General features: G+C 36.0%; 1 pseudogene; it reads right to left on the minus strand.

Moving 5' to 3' along the window:
- Positions 1 to 5,380: 5,380 nt before the first annotated feature.
- The window catches only part of LOC110214728 (large ribosomal subunit protein uL3 pseudogene), a 127,335-nt pseudogene continuing 116,322 nt past the window's right edge, over positions 5,381 to 16,393 (minus strand).

Here is a 16,393-nt window from a genome sequence, read left to right on the forward strand (position 1 = left end):
AGAAGAGAACATTTGCAACTGCTGCTGTCAAGTGTAGGAAAAGGAATCACTTAGGGAGTAGTAGAATTGCTCTTATGTAGTGAATACCAAGTTGAGATTAGCTGTCATGAACTTGTAGTGGACCTGGTCAGCACAGTTCTGTGGTTTCTTCTGGGTCCATTCAACAGCATTTAAGTTGAAGTAAAAGAAGGACATGGAGAGAATAATGTAGTTCTGGAATTTGGCAAAGAGTGATAAAGGATGAGGAAACAGGGATTCAAGAGGAAATGGTAGTGTAGAATTGAAATTAGTTTACTAAGTGGTCAAGATAGGGAAGGAGACTGAGTGTAGCCAGATCTGGGAATGGAGAAGAAGCCTGTGAGCCAGGCATTGGATTTACTGGAGAGAGATCAAGAATGTCCTAGGGGTCAGAAGATCTATCCATTACCAGAATCTGGATTAGCCAATATATTTTGAGTAAATAAACCCCAAATAAGGAGAAGTTACTGAATGATGAAAGTAGACAGAGAATTTTGAGGTTGCAATGGGAAGCAAGGGGTATTTTGAATGTCCCACCATGACCAGTAAATTGGGGTTATCAGTGAAAGTACAATGAGCATTGGAAAGGGTAGATAGGAATGTGTTATGGACCAGTTCGCAGCTAGCAAATAGGAGTGAGAAATGAAAAGGATTAAGATGGAAGTTTTTTTTTTTTTTTAATAATGGAGCAAGGGTTCCATGGGGCACAGAGAAAGGGGCTGGAAAATCTGGAGTGGTACAAAGGTGATAGAACAAAAAGGTGGTTAGAGTTGAGGGAGAAGGAAATGAAGCAGTAGATTTCTCAGGTTGGGTGAGTGGATTTAAGCTATTGTTTTTTTTTTTTTGGAGAGATTTAAAAATATATTATTTATTTTTAATATTCTTTCCTCTTTAAATTTTGAGTTCCAGAATATCTCCCTTTCTCCGACCTCTTCCCACACCTACTGAGAAGGCAAACAATATGATATCAATTATACATGTGAAATCTTGTAAAACATATTTCCACATTAGCCATATTGCTAAAAAAAAGCAAAAAAAAAATAAAGTGAGAAAACTATAGTTTTCACTCAGAGTTCATCAGTTCTCTCTCTGGAGGTGGAGAGCACCATTTTTCATCATAAATCTTTTGGGATTGTCTTACATCACTGTGTCAATCAGAGTAGTCAAGTCTTTCACAGTTGATCATCATTATAAAATTGCTGTTACTGTGCACAATGATTTCCCAGTCCTTCTCATTTCACTTTGCATCAGTTCATATAGGTCTTGTCATTTTTTTTCCTGAAACCACTCCTTCATCATTTCTTATAACACAATAGTACTCCAACACAATCATATGCCACAACTTGTTCAGCCATTCCCCAACTGATGAGCATTCCCACAATTTCCAATTCTTTGCCACCAAAAAAAGAGCTTCCATGAATTTTTTTGTACATATAGGTCCTTTTTCCTTTTTCTTTGATCTCTATAGACCTAGTAGTAGTATTGATGAATAAAAGTGTAAACACAGTTTTATAGCTCTTTGGGCATTGTATTAGGTTGTTCTCCAGAATGATTGGACAAGATCAATAATCTTTCAACATTTCATTAGTGTACATATTTATTTTCATCTCCTCTAGCATTTATCAATTCTGATAGGTGTGAGGTGGTACCTCTGAGTTGTTTTAACTTGCCGTTCTCTAATCAATAGTGATTTAGAGCATTTTTCACATGATTATACATAGCTTTGATTTCTTCTGAAAACTGTCTGTTCATACCCTCTGACCATTTATCAATTGGGGAATCGCTCTTATTCTTATAAATTTGCCTCAGTTCCCTATATATTTGGTAAAGGAAATCTTTATCAGAAAAAAAACTTGCTGTAAATTTTTTGGTGTTACTTCATTGTCTATTGTACCTTTTAGCAAAATGTAATTTCCCTAATTATTTTTTTCAATTAGGTCTATTTTTGCTTTTGTTTGTCTGAAATCATAATCACCACCTCTACTCTCTTTACTTTAGTTGAAACGTAACAGACTCTGCTGTAGCCCTTCATTTCAACTCTGTGGTTTTTTTTTTCTATCCCAAGTGTGTCTCTTGTTTGTACACAACATATTGTCAGATTCTGGTTTATAATCCATTCCGCTACCCACTTATGTTCTATGGATTAGCTCATCCCATTCATAGACACAATTACGCATTTCTCTCCATCCTATTTTCCTCTCTTTATCCTTCTCTCTCTCTCTTTATCCTGTCTCTTATCAAAAATCTGTCTCACTTCCAAATGTTGCCTCCCACAATCAGCCCTTCCCCTTAGAATTCCCCCACAATCTGATCTCAGGCACTCCTTTGCTATTTGACTGAAAGTCACTTGACCTATCTAAGCTTCATTTTCCTGATCTATAAAATGGGAATAATAACTGCATCCACTTCATAGGATTATTGTGAAGATCTAATCAAAAGCACTATGAAGGGGCAGCTAGGGGGTGCAGTGGATAGAACACTGGCCCTGAAGTCAGGAGGACCTGAGTTCAAATCTGGCCTCAGACCAAACACTTGACACTAGCTATGTAACCCTGGGCAAGTCACTTAACCCCAATTGCCTACCCCCCCAAAAAAAACCCAGAGAAAAGCACTATGAAGTGCTTTTTGCAAATCCCAAAGCAAAATGTAAATACTAGTTATTATTATTACTCCACATTTGTTCCTATCTCCTATGATTCCATGAATTCTTTGAATTGGTTCTAGGCAAAATACTTAACGATCATACCTATTTACCACAATTTGTTTAACCATTTCCTAGTCAATTGGTATTCTCCTTGTTTCAACTTTTATATTGCAAATATTAATATTTTGGTATATATGTGAACTTTCTTTTATCATTGACCTGCTTGGTGGACATGGTCAGGAGTAAGATTGTTAGTTCAAAGGGCATGAATTGTTTAGTAACTTTTCTTACCATAATTCCAAAATTTTCCCAAATATTTGAACAAATTTATAGTTACACCAACAAGCTACTCTTCTTTTCACTATTTGTCATCTTTGCCAATTGGATAGTTGTAAGATTAACAACTCAGATTTGGTTCAATTTGCTTTTCTCATCTTTTTTTTAATATAGCACTTGATAGTTTGTATTTCTTTTCAAGACTATTTGTATCTTTTGACTACTTATCTAGTCAAGAATGATTCAGTGCTGCTTCATGTACTCATGTCAATTCCTTATATATCCTGGATATGAAATTTTAGAGATGTTTGGTTTTTTTCCTTTCTTTCTTTTTTTTTTTTTTGCCAAATTGCTGTATAATTTTCCTCTTGTTGCATAGAAAGACTTCTAATAGTTTGTATTCTTAGGCTTGTCAAACACTGGGCTTCTGCATTTATTTATTTGTAGGTCTTTTTTGTTTCCTTTTCCTTTTAAAAAACAATTAGTACCAAATAACTTCTGATATTTGCTAGTGGTGTGACCCTTGTTAAACAATTCAGCTTCTGTAAATATCATGTCACTCTCTAGGACTTTTTTCTTGAGTCATAGATGGGCTGCAATCAAGTGGGTAACAATGTCAGTTCCCTATGCTATGAAATCACAAATCCATCCTATCTTCACATAAAGCAAATAACTGAAGTCTTCAGGGAAAAACTGGAAGACCGCTTCTCAGATATGTTTAAAGTTAATTCTTTTTTAACTATGGGTTGGACTAGACTCTGAAATTCTGTTATGATTATTGCTTTACAATATAGTTTAAGGTCTTTAAGTGCCAAGTCATCTTCATTCCTACTTTTTCATCTTTTCCCTTGAAATTCTTGACCTTTTGTTCTTTCATCTGCACATTGTTATTTTTGGTCTAGCTTTATAAAGTAACCCCTTGGTAGTTTGACTTCTATACCACTAAATTTATAAAAATAATTTAGGTAGTACTGTCATTTTTATTATGTTGGCATGAGTGTCTTGACATTTCAGCACTGAATCTGTAAACCAATTGAGATAACATGGTCATTTTTTATTATATTGACTTGGTTGCCTTGACCTTTTCCTTACACATTTCCAAAGCAGATTTCAAAGGGTAATTTCAGTTGATGAGTTAGGAGCAGGATCAAGAAAGAGAAAAAGATAAGGGATGGATAGTGGAAGCGGGAAAGAAGAGGATTCACACTCTCATCTTGTAATGAGAATGCCTACTCCTCTGTGGTCAAAATATAATCTTCAGAAAGTGAAGGTCTAGATGTTTACCAGCTTTCTTGTTTTGGTCCCTAAATTCAGTTTAGTCTTGAACTAAGTTGGCTGCTAGGTGGTGTAGTGAATACCATACTAGGCCTGATGTCAGAAAGCCTCATCTTTCTGAGTTCAAGTCCAGTCTTATACATACTTACTAGCTTTGTGACCCTAGGCAAAGTCACTTAATCCTGATTGCTTCAATTCCTCTTCTGTAAAATGAACTAGAGAAGGAAATGGCAAACCACTCCAGTGTCTTTGCCAAGAAAACCCCAAATGGGGTCACAAAAAGTCAGACACAAGACAGAAATGACTGAAAACAACAAAAATTGTTAGCACAGAAAAAAAGCACAGTATGCTACAACTTGGAGTCAGTGTGGTAAAATGTAAGACATAATAGCTTTGGACTCAGAGAACCTAGATTTGAATCCCAACTCTGGTAATTATTACCTGGCTAACACTGGGAAAGACACAATCTTTTTTTTCTTGGGTTGTTAGACTGTGTCTAAGATTTCTTATAGTTTCCTATGAGGGAAGTCAGAACAGCTGAGTTGTGAGGCTGGAACAAAACTGTGTTTATATTACTGTGGGTAATAATCTAAATGAGTACATATGCCTTTCCCTCATACTTATAATGCAGAAAACAAGTACATAAAATCTGAGAGAAGCAGAGATTTTGTGTGATGTTTGAAATGTCTAATACTGTTTTTTTAGAGTTAATTATCTTGGAAAGAGTGAGAGGTTGTAAGTCTATTGAAACTTTTTTTTTTGTGTGTGCAGGGAATCTGTTATTTTTGGTGGCTTTCCCTCTGTTTTAAATATCCTTCAGGAAATAGTGAGATTTAGTTCTAGTTCGTAATGATATATTTGTCAAAGAAACTATGAAGGCAAGGGCATTCAAGACTTAGTGTCATTATTACAGTTTTGTCCACACCGCCTTCTGATTTCTTGGTTTGCCTATGTCAGAGGTTATGGTATGTGTTATTGGTGAGGAACAAACATTAAAGGGTATGCTCTATTCAATAAGTCCAGTCTCTAAAGGTCACAGTAAGGGATGACTTAAGCATAGGAAATGTAGCCATTTGCCAAGCTTTCACATCTAACATACTTGTTTCATACTTTCCACTGAGCTGGAATAGTCAAGGCAGCAAGAGAAGGTTTTTAAAAAAAATATTTTCAATTTATTGAGAATCCACTAGCTACAAGTTCACTTGGAAATAGGAAGTTTTTCTTTATCAATATAATCATTTTAAGTATTCTCATGAAAGCTTTCTTCTCCACTGTCTGAAAGTGGTCCATGGTCAAATTTAGAGGTGGTGTCAATAAACTTCAAGTCAATCTTCTCCAGGGTGTGACATTTAGTCTGTACCAGCACAGATTTTCATAGGATGAGGAAACACTTCTTGATCCCGGCAACACAGACTTTGGGCATGACAAAGTCATCGGTCACTTCACCATAGTGGACAAAGCCTCTCAGAGGATTCATGTTCTTGTCAGACAGTTGTAATCAGTGTACGTATTGTTTTTGATCAGTTTCCCATCTTTGATCTGGCAATATCTTGTAAATATTTTTGTTTATCTCTATGCAATGGTGGTAACCCTTCTAACCAGCTTGGGTCACAAAGAATTCTCTGTGAGCAGGATGCCAAGCTCCAAAACAGTCCAGTAGATTTTTCAGGGAAGTTTCATTGTGCACCAAGGGCTGGTGACACCTTTGTAGCCCTTGCTTTTTATCACTCCAATGAAGTCAATCTTCTCATCCTGCCCAAACATAGTGGACACCGGCACTTGCTGCTCTAGTTTCTTGTGGGCTCAGTTCAGTTTCTCAACCGTGCTGCCACCATTCATGGAGATCTCCATCAAGTGAGACTTCTGCTTTAGAGGGAGCAGGCCCATATGGACATGGATGATGACTTGGATTTTCTAGAAGTATTTCTTCTTCTGTTGAAATCTTTCTCCAAGTGCTTCTTTTCATTGTCATTCTGACATTTCTTTCAGTACTTGGTGAAGGACTTCTTCTTGGACTTATGCCAGTTCTTGTTCAATTGCCTCTTACATTCATCATTGATGTGCTCAGAAAAGGTGGTTTTGAAGGTCTGGAGGCCTTGGAGGATTTGCACATAGGCCAAAATGCTTACAATAACTACAGAGGGGAATTTCCCCAGTGGTGATGTCCTCGACCATTTTCTTCTTTTTTACCTTTGAACCAGGCCTTTGCACTTCTCAAACAATGTGGATTATACTTGCCTTATAGTTCAGAAAGGCTGTGGTGAGGTGGATAGGCTTGGTGGGGTCATATTTGGGGAAACTCTTCACTTCTCTCTGGTATTTGCTACTTTGTTTTTAATACAGGGAACCCAGAGACCCATACCTGGGAGCAAAGAACTTCTGGTGGAACGTATTGCTGTTTTCACTATGGCTGCCACTGAGGTGAACTGGGTGGGCATAGCAAGAGAAGTTGAGTCAGCTGGTAAAAGCTTCAGAGTAGGAAGATATTTAGGGAAGAGTAGGTCAATCACCCTAGATCAAGGTAAATGGCAATTAGTAATGATGACTTCAGGGTTTTCAGGTTTTCCCCACATAAATTATCATAAATAGTTTTATGAGATGAGTACAAATGATAACTTCATCTCTTTTTACACATAAGAAGACTGATATTCAGAAAGATTAAAGAATTTTCCCGGGATCCCATGGCTAGTAATTGCTAGAGTTAGGATATGAATTCAGGTCTTCCAGATTCTAAACCCAACATTCTATTCTCTTTCATTCTGTCTTCACTACCAACACTAGAATACAGATGGGGGCATCTCAAATTGCCTTTATTTTCATTATCAATTTAAAGGTTTTTTTCAATTCCCACCGTCTTTCTGATATAGTATACATTGTTTAATACCCATACTTAGGTTTACAGAATCATAGATCTAAAGCTGGAAGGAACCAATAGGTTATTTAGAAGTATGTTTTCATTTTGGAGCTGAAGGAACCAAGGCTTAAGGAGGTTAAGTGACTTGCCCTGGTTATGTATGTACTAAATAATCAAAGTGGGGATTCATCTTCTGACTACAGCTTCCTCTTGGTTTCAAATAGTTTCTTTAGGCCCCCCCGCCCCTGCAAAATTGCAATGTATTTATTGAGTTTCTCTAGGTAATATCTCAAAACATCAAAATATCTGAAAAGAGGAGGCAATAAAAATAGTGTAGAAAAAAGAACACAGTGGGAGAAATCATAAGACTTGAGTTTCAGTTTTGAATCTACTATATTTCTCGGGTCAACTGTAAAATGAAGTTTTATTAGACTATATCTAAGGTCTCATCTAGCTCCAAAACAATTTTTTGAGATGAATCCTTGCTGCCTAGAAATCCCAGCAAACAAACCATAAGTGTTAGCTAGTGGAAACTACCTGGGGTTATACACACAAAACTCATGGAGTTCTAGAAAAAGTTGAGTTTTAACTTCAAAATCAGACCATTACCATGACCTGAACAACACAATATTTCAGGGCTTTGTGCATTTAAAAGATTAAATTTGAAAAGAGATTGCCATCCCAAAGAATTCTCAAATGGCATTTCAAATTTCAAATTTTGTAGCATTGATAGGAAAGATATTTCTATGGCAGACTTAGCAGATAAATGATCAGTACCGTTTAAGAAGTATAATTTAGTTCAACTGAGGGAACTGGCTTAGAAAAGCCCAGAAACCTCTGCAGAAGGTCTGTCCTATGCTACCAAACAGAAAGGATGTGAGGGCTGCATTAAAAAAAAAAAGAGCAGGAAGCTGGAGTTAAATAGATAGTCTTTCTTTGGCTTCTTTACATGATTTTGATTGTCTTGGATTAAACCAAACCAATTTACCTGATGAGCAATTTCAACCAAATTTCATCCAAACCCTACTGTAAACTACTCAAGTATTAAAAGTGGATTCTTAAAATAATGAAACATTACATTTTATAAAAATGGTTAAAAGAGAAAAAAAACCAAAAACATGTAAAAAGGCTTGAACAGAGCTAAAACAGCACTTTCATGCATGAGTACATAGAATGTTTTATAAATAATTATTATTCAGAATATAGGTTTAAGTGTCATTTGGTAAAATGATTAATAGACAATTTTTAGGTGAATTTGCTTTAAGCAAATTAACCTTTTTCCATTCAGGAAATCTTCTAAATCATATCAAGTGGGAAATATCTGAAATCATATCATGTGGGAATACTCTTCCTAGATGAATGGTCAGTTTGTAAATGGCTAGCTAATAACTTTGCTATTAATGTGGTCTGGGAAATAGTGATACTTTATAGGTTTGACACTGTGCTATTTATCCTGGTTTGAAAGTTGCTCTCCAAGAATTTATGGAACTGAGGTGATATTTCAGAGGCTCTTAGTTCATACCTTTTTTGGTAGTATATGCAGTATAATAAAGTGACTTTGCACAGCCCTCTCTCACTTAAATCCAATTCATTTGCATGTCCTGGCATCACCTCCCTGATGTCATGGTCCTCTTGGAGAACAAAGGATAAAGAACAACCTTTGTGAATAGTAGTACTAGGAGATAACCCATTGGGGACCCAATTGGAACTGGCCAGTTGAGCAACATAGGTCCCTTCCTTCCTCTCCCCAAAGCAATGTAAATTTTGATCACTGAAACCTTGTAAGACATCTTGTAGGTTCTGCTTCCAGGAGTCAAGTTGGTGAAGTAAAACATAGTTGCTGTCACCCTCCTTCAGTGACCTCTGAAAGACCAGAAAATATTGACCTAGGAAAAACCCTGAGCCGGCAAAAATATAGGGCACAGCAATCTTATAGCCCAGGAAGCTTGGGGGATTAACAGGAAAGGCCCTTCTTGCTCTGGGGGAGAGGGAGCAGTAGAGGACTGGAGGTGTCCCAGCAAGCAAGGAACAAGCTCCACATCAGCATACCAGGGGGAGATACTGAGACCTTGGTTGGTGGAGCAGGCAAATTCCAACACCAGGACCCCTGACAGCCTCAGTACAGATAGGGGAACCAGTAGAAACCAGTTCAGAAAACCACCATGGTTGATCAAGTTACCCAGCAGTGAAATCTGATGCCTCGATACAACTCTGGGAAGCACAACTCTAGAAGGCAAAACTCCAGACTGACAGACATCTGTCAGTACCAAAACATGCCTGTGCAAGGCCCAGGCAAGGAGGAGCCAAACATTCAACTGCAAGGCCTGGGTGAGCAGGAAAAGAAGCTTGGGTAAGTGCCCCTTTCCCTCTGGCAGGAGAACTCAACATTTTTTTAAAGTCAGGAAATAGGTAAACACCATGAACAAAAATTAGAAATGGATAATGACCATAGATTCTTATTTTGGGGAAAGGGAAGATCAAGGTATAAATTCAGAAGAAGAGAACATTGTTTATACACCCACATCTAAAAACCTCAAAGGGGAATATGAACTTTTCTTCTAAAAAGCCTTCTTGGAAGAGCTCAAGAAAAATTTTAAAAGTCAAATAAGAGAGGCAGAAGAAAAATATAAAAAGAAACGAGAGGTTTGCAAGAGATAGTCAATAGTTTGGAAAAGGAAAGACAGAAATTAGCAGTGGAAAACAAGTCCTTTAAAAGTAGAATTGGCCAAATGGAAAAGGAGGCACAAAAACTCACTGAGAAGAATTCTTTAAAATGGGCCAAATGGAAAAGGAGGTACAAAATCTAACAGAAGAAAACAACTTGTTAAAAATTAGAATGGGGCAAGTGAAAGCTAATGACACTATGAGAGTGCAAGAATCAGTCAAACAGAAACAAAAGAATGAAAAATAGAAGAAAATGTAAAATACCTCATTGGTAAAACAACTCACCTGGAAAATAGATCCAGGAGAGACAATTTAAAAATTATTGGTCTGCCTGAAAACCATGATGAAAAAAGAGCCTGGACAAAATCCTTCAGGAAATCATCAAAGAAAACTGCCCTGGGGTCCTAGAACCAAAGGGTAAATTAGTCATCAAAAGAATCTACTGCTCACCTCCTGAAAGACTTCCCAATTTGAAAATGCCAAAAAGTATTGCAGCCAAATTCCAAAATTACCAGGTCAAAGAGAAAATACAGGAAGCAGCCAGAAAGAAACAATTTAAATATCATGGAACCACAGTCAAGATTACGCAGGACCTTGTAGCTTCTACATTAAAAGATCAGGAGGCATGGAATGCAATATTCTGTAAAGTAAAGGAGCTTGGACTACAACAAGGATCAACTACCCAGTGAAACTGAGTGTAATCTTTCAGGGGAGGAGATGGATATTCAACAAAATTGGGGACTTCCAAACTTTCCTGATGAAAAGACCGGAGCTCAACAGAAAATTTGACTTTCAGATACAAGACTCAAGAGAGGCATAAAAAGGTAAACAGCAAAGGAAAACAGCAACAACATATTATTATTAATAAGGGTAAACTGTCTACAGCTCTACAAGGGAAGATGGCACTGGTAACTTTTGAGAATTGTAATGTTATTATAACATTAAAAAGGGGGTATACTTGACAGAGGATGTGGATATAAGTTAACTTTGATGTGATGGTAAAAATTCTAATTAAGTGTTGAAAAAGGATTGTACTGAGAGAAGAGGAAAGGAGGAGACAGACAAGGACAAATTACATCACAAGAAAAGGCACAAAAACCTAATACAGTAGAGGGAAAGAAGGGAGGGAGATGAGTATTGTTTGAACCTTACTCTCATCAGATTTGATTCAAAAAGGGAATAACATAATTAGTTGCATAAAGAACTTACCCTATAGGAAGTAGGAGGGGAAAGGGAAAAGAAAAGAGAGGGGGTGAATAGAAGGGAGAGAAGAAGTAGAAAGATTAAAGGGGAAGAAAAAGGAGGGGGCTAATAGAGGGGAGAACAGGTTGAAGGAGGTGATGGTCAAAAGCAAAACTCTACTGAGGAAGGAAAGGGAGAAAGGAGAGAGAAAAACATAAAAGGTGGGGGGAATAGGATGGAGAGGAAGACACAGATAGTAATCATAACTGTGAATGTGAAAGGGATGAACTCTACCATAAAATGAAAAGGGATAGCAGAGTGGATTAAGAACCATAATCCTACAATATATTGTTTACAAGAAACACATTTGAAGGAGAGAGATACACATGGAGTAAAGGTAAAAGGCTGGAACAGAATATATTATGCTTCAGCTGAAGTAAAAAAAAAAAGCAGGGGTAGTAATCCTGATCTGAGACAAAGAAAAAGAAAAAATAGATCTAACTAAAAGAGATAAGGAAGGAAAGTACATCCTGGTAAAAGGTTTTGAGTTTTAAATTTTCTTCCCTTCCCACTTCTTCCCCCCCAAGATGGTGCACAGTCTGATATAGGTTCTACACATACATTCACGTTAAGCATATTTTCTCATTAGTCATGATGAAAAGAACAGTTAGCACTAATGGGAGGAACCAAGAGAATGATGCATTAAAACAAAACAACAAAGGAAAAAGAGAGCAAATAGTATGCTTCCATCTGCATTCAGACTCCATAGTTCTTTTTCTGGATGTAGATAGCAATTTCCATTGTGAGTCTTCTGGAGTTGCTTGCGTTACTGTGAAGAGCCAAGTTTATTGAAGTCAGTCATTGCACAATGTGGCTGTTGCTGTGTACAATGTTCTGCCAGTTCTGCTCATTTCATTCTGAATCAGTTCATGTAAGTATTTCCAGTTTTTTTTTAAGTCTGCCTGCTCGTCATTTCTTACAGCACAATAGTATTCCATTACATTCTTATATCACAACTTGTTCAGCCATTCCCCAACTGATGAGCATCCCCTCAATTTCCAATTCTTTGCCACCACAAAAAACTGCTATAAATATTTTTGTACCTGTGGGCCGCTTTCCAATTTTTGTGATCTTTTTGGGATACAGACCTAGAAGTGGTATTGTTGGTTCAAAGGGTATGTATAATTTTATAGCCCTTTGGGCATGGTTACAAATGGCTCTCCAAAATGATTGGATCTTTTCATAACTCTACCAACAATGCATTAGTGTTCCAATTTCCCCACATCTCCAACATTTATTATTGTCCTCTTTTGTCATGTTAGCCAATCTGATAGGTACCTCAGAGTCATTTTGATTTTCATTTCTCTAATCAGTAGTGATTTAGAACATTTTTTCATATGACTATAGATAACTTTAGTTTGTTTCTCTGAAAAACTGCCTGTTCATATCCTTTGATCCTTTATCAATTAGAGAATGACTTGCATTCTTATAAATTTGCCTCAGTTATTTATATATTTTAGAGAAGAGGCCTTTATCAGAGACACTGGTTGTAAAAATCCTTTCCCAATTTTCTGCTTCCCTCCTAATCTTGGATGCACTGGCTTTGTGAAAAAAACTTTTAAATATAATAAAATTATCCATTTTGCATTTAATGATGTTCTCTATCTATCTCTTGTTTGGTCATAAATGCTTCCCTTCTCCATAGATCTGAAAGGTAAACTATTCCTTGCTCTTCTAGTTTGCTTATGGTATCAGTCTCTATATCTAAATCATGTACCCATTTTGACTTTGTTTTGGTATATAGTATAAGATGTTGGTCATTGCCCAGTTTCTGCCTCACATTGTTCTAGTTTTCCTGCAGTTTTTGCTAAATAGTTATTTTTTTCAAGTAAAAATTAAAACCAATAGGAGGAACCATTAGGAAGAGGAAACAAAACTCAACAGAAGAGAAAAAAATGATAGCAATTCAAGTTCCATAGTTCTTTCTTTGAATGTGGATAGCATTTTCCATCATGAGGCCTCTGGGGATGTCTTAGATCCTTGTATTGCTCAGAAGGGTTAAGTTTATCAATATTAGTCATCGCACAACACGGCTGTTACTGTGTACAATGTTCTCTTGGTTCTGCTCACTTCACTCAGCCTCAGACCATATAAGCCTTTCCAGGTTTTTCTGAAGTCAGCCTGGTCATCATTTCTTATAGCACAATAGTATTGCATTACATTCATATACCACAACTTGTTCAGCCATTCCCCAATTGATGGGTATCCTCTCAGTTTCCAATTCTTTGCCACCACAAAAAGCTTCTGTGAATATTTTTGTACATGTGGGTCATTTTCCCATTTGTATGATCTCTTTGGGATATAGCCCTAGAAGTGGTATTGCTGGGTCAAAGGGCATGCACATTTTTATAGCCCTTTGGGCATAGCTCCAAATTGTTCTCCAAAATGGTTGGATCATTTCACAACTCCACCAACAATGCATTAGTGTTCCAATTTTCCCACATCTTCTCCAACATTTATCATTTTCCTGTTTTGTCATGTTGGCCAATCTGGTAGGTGTGATGTGGTACCTCAGAGTTGTTTTGTTTTGCATTTCTCTAATCAATAATGATTTAGAGCATTTTTTCATATGACTATAGATGGCTTTAATTTCTTCATCTGAGAACTGTCTGTTCATATCCTTTGACCATTTATCAATTGGGGAATGGCTTGTAGTCTTATAAATGTGTCTTAATTCTCTCTATATTTTAGAAATGAGGCCCTTATCAGAGAGACTGGTTGTTAAAATTCTTTCCCAATTTTCTACCTTCCCTCTAATCTTAGTTGCATTGGCTTTGTTTGTGTAAAAACTTTTCAATTTAGTGTAATCAAAATTATCTATTTTGCTTTTTGTAATATTCTCTGTCTCCTGTTTGGTCATGAATTCTTCTGTTCTCCATAGATCTGATAGGTAAACTATTTCTTGTTCTCCCAGTTTACTTACAGTATCAGCCTTTATATCTAAATCATGGGCCCATTTTGACTTTTAAATAGTTATTTCTTATCCCAGAAGCTGGAGTCTTTGGATTTATCAAATAGTAGATTAATATAGTCATTGACTGTTGTGTCTTGCATAGCTAACCTATGTTGTGTCTTGCATACCTAACCTATTCCACTGATCCACCACTCTATTTCTTAGCAAGTGCTAAGTAGTTTTGATGATTGCTGCTGTGTAATACAATTTAAGATCTGGTACAGTTAGGCCACCTTCCCTTGCATTTTTTTCTTATTAGCTCCCTTGATATTCTGGACTTTTTGTTCTTCCAGATGAATTTTGTTATTGCTTTTTCTAGCTGTCTAAAGCATTTTTCTTTGGTAGTTTGATTTTTGGCACTGAATAAATAAATTATGTTAGGTAGAACTGTTATTTTTATCATATTATCTTGGCCTACCCATGAGCAACTGATATTTTCCCAATTATTTAGATCTGACTTTACTCATGTGAAAAATATTTTTTAAATTGTGTTCATATAGTTTCTGGTTTTTTTTTTTTTGGCAGGTAGACTCCCAAATATTTTATAGTGTCTACAGTAATTTTAAATGGAATTTTTTTTCCTATCTCTTGCTGCTGGGCTTTGTTAGTAATATGCCAATGATTTGTGTGGGTGTATTTTGTATCTCACAACTTTGTTAAATTTGTTTATTATTTCAAGTAATTTTTTTACTTGATTCTCTAGGATTCTCTAAATATGTCATCATATAATCTGTGAAGAGTAATAACTTTGTTTCTTCTTTGTCTATTCTAATTCCTTCAATTTCTTTTTTGTCTCTAATTGCTACAGCTAACATTTCTAGCACAATATTGAATGACAGTGCTGATAATGGACATCCTTGTTTAACACCTGATGTTATTGGAAATGCTTCTAGCTTATCCCCATTGCATATAATTCTTGCTGATGGTTTTTGATAGATGGTATCTATTATTTTGAGGAAGACTCCATTTATTCCTATGCTCTCTAGTGTTTTTAATGGGAATGGATTTTGTATTTTTTCATATGCTTTTTCTGTATTTATTGAGACAGTCTTATGATTTCTGTTAGTTGTGTTGTTAACAGCATTCAAATTATTATTATTATTATTTTAGGCAATTGGTGTTAAATGACTTGCCCAGGGTCACACAGGTAGTAAGTATTATGTGTCTGAGGCCGGATTTGAACTCAGGTCCTCCTGACTTCAGGGTTGGTGCTCTATCCACTGTACCACCTAGCTACCCCTACCATTCAAATTCTTAAAGGACAAATTAAGGGAGATTCAGGAACAAGTAAGCAGCAAAACGATACTAGTGGGGGACCTCAACTTCCCCCTCTCAGAAATAAATAAATCTAACTACAAAATAAACAAAAAAGAAGTTAAGGAGATCAATAGAATTTTAGAAAAGTTAAATATGGTTGACCTCTGGAGAAAACTGAATGGGGACAGAAAGGAAAATACCTTTTTCTCGGTGGTACATGGCACCTACACAAAAATTGACTATGTACTAGAGCATAAAACCTCACAATCCAATGAAGAAAGGCAGAAATATTAAATGCATCTTTTTCAGATCATGATGCAATAAAAATTACATATAATAAAAGGCCACGGAAAGACAGACTAAAAATTAATAGAAAACAAAATAATCTAGTCCTAAAGAATGAGTGGGTCAAGTAACAAATCATGGAAAAAGTCAATAACTTCATCGAAGAGAATGATAATAATGAGACAGCATACCAAAACTTATGGGATTCAGCAAAAGTGGTCCTTACAGGAAGTTTTATATCTCTAAATGCTTACGTGAATAAAATAGAGAAAGAAAGGATCAATGTATTGGGCATGGAACTAACAAAGCTAGAAAAACAACAAATTGAAAATCCCCAATTAAATACCAAATTGGAAATTCTGAAAATCAAAAGAGTGATTTTAAAAAAATTGAAATTAAGAGAACTATTGAACTAATAAATAAAACTAAGAGCTGGTTTTATTAAAAAGACCAATAAAATAGATAAACCTTTGATTAATTTGATTAAAAGAAAGAAGAAAACCAAATTGCTAGTATCAAAAATGAAAAGGATGAATTCACCACCAATGAAGAGGAAATCAAAACAATAATTAAGAGCTATTTTGCCCAATTGTATGCCAATAAATTTGACAATCTTAGTGAAGTGAATGGATATTTAAAAAAATATAAATTGCTCAGATTAATGGAAGAGGAAATAAAATACTTAAACAACTTCATTTCATAAAAAAAGAAATTGAACAAGACATCAACGAACTCCCTAAGAAAAAATCTCCAGGGCTAGATAGATTTACAAACATTTAAAGAACAACTGATTCCAATACTATATAAACTACTTGGGAAAATAGGTGAAGAAGGATTCTCACCTGCAAATATGGTGCTGATACCTAACCAGGGAAGAGCCAAAACAGAGAAAGAAAATTATAGACCAATTTCCCTAATGAATATA

The sequence above is a fragment of the Phascolarctos cinereus genome, unplaced genomic scaffold, assembly GCF_003287225.1.
Source record: "Phascolarctos cinereus isolate Bilbo 61053 unplaced genomic scaffold, phaCin_HiC Scaffold_4;HRSCAF=312, whole genome shotgun sequence".
Classification (NCBI taxonomy): domain Eukaryota; kingdom Metazoa; phylum Chordata; class Mammalia; order Diprotodontia; family Phascolarctidae; genus Phascolarctos; species Phascolarctos cinereus.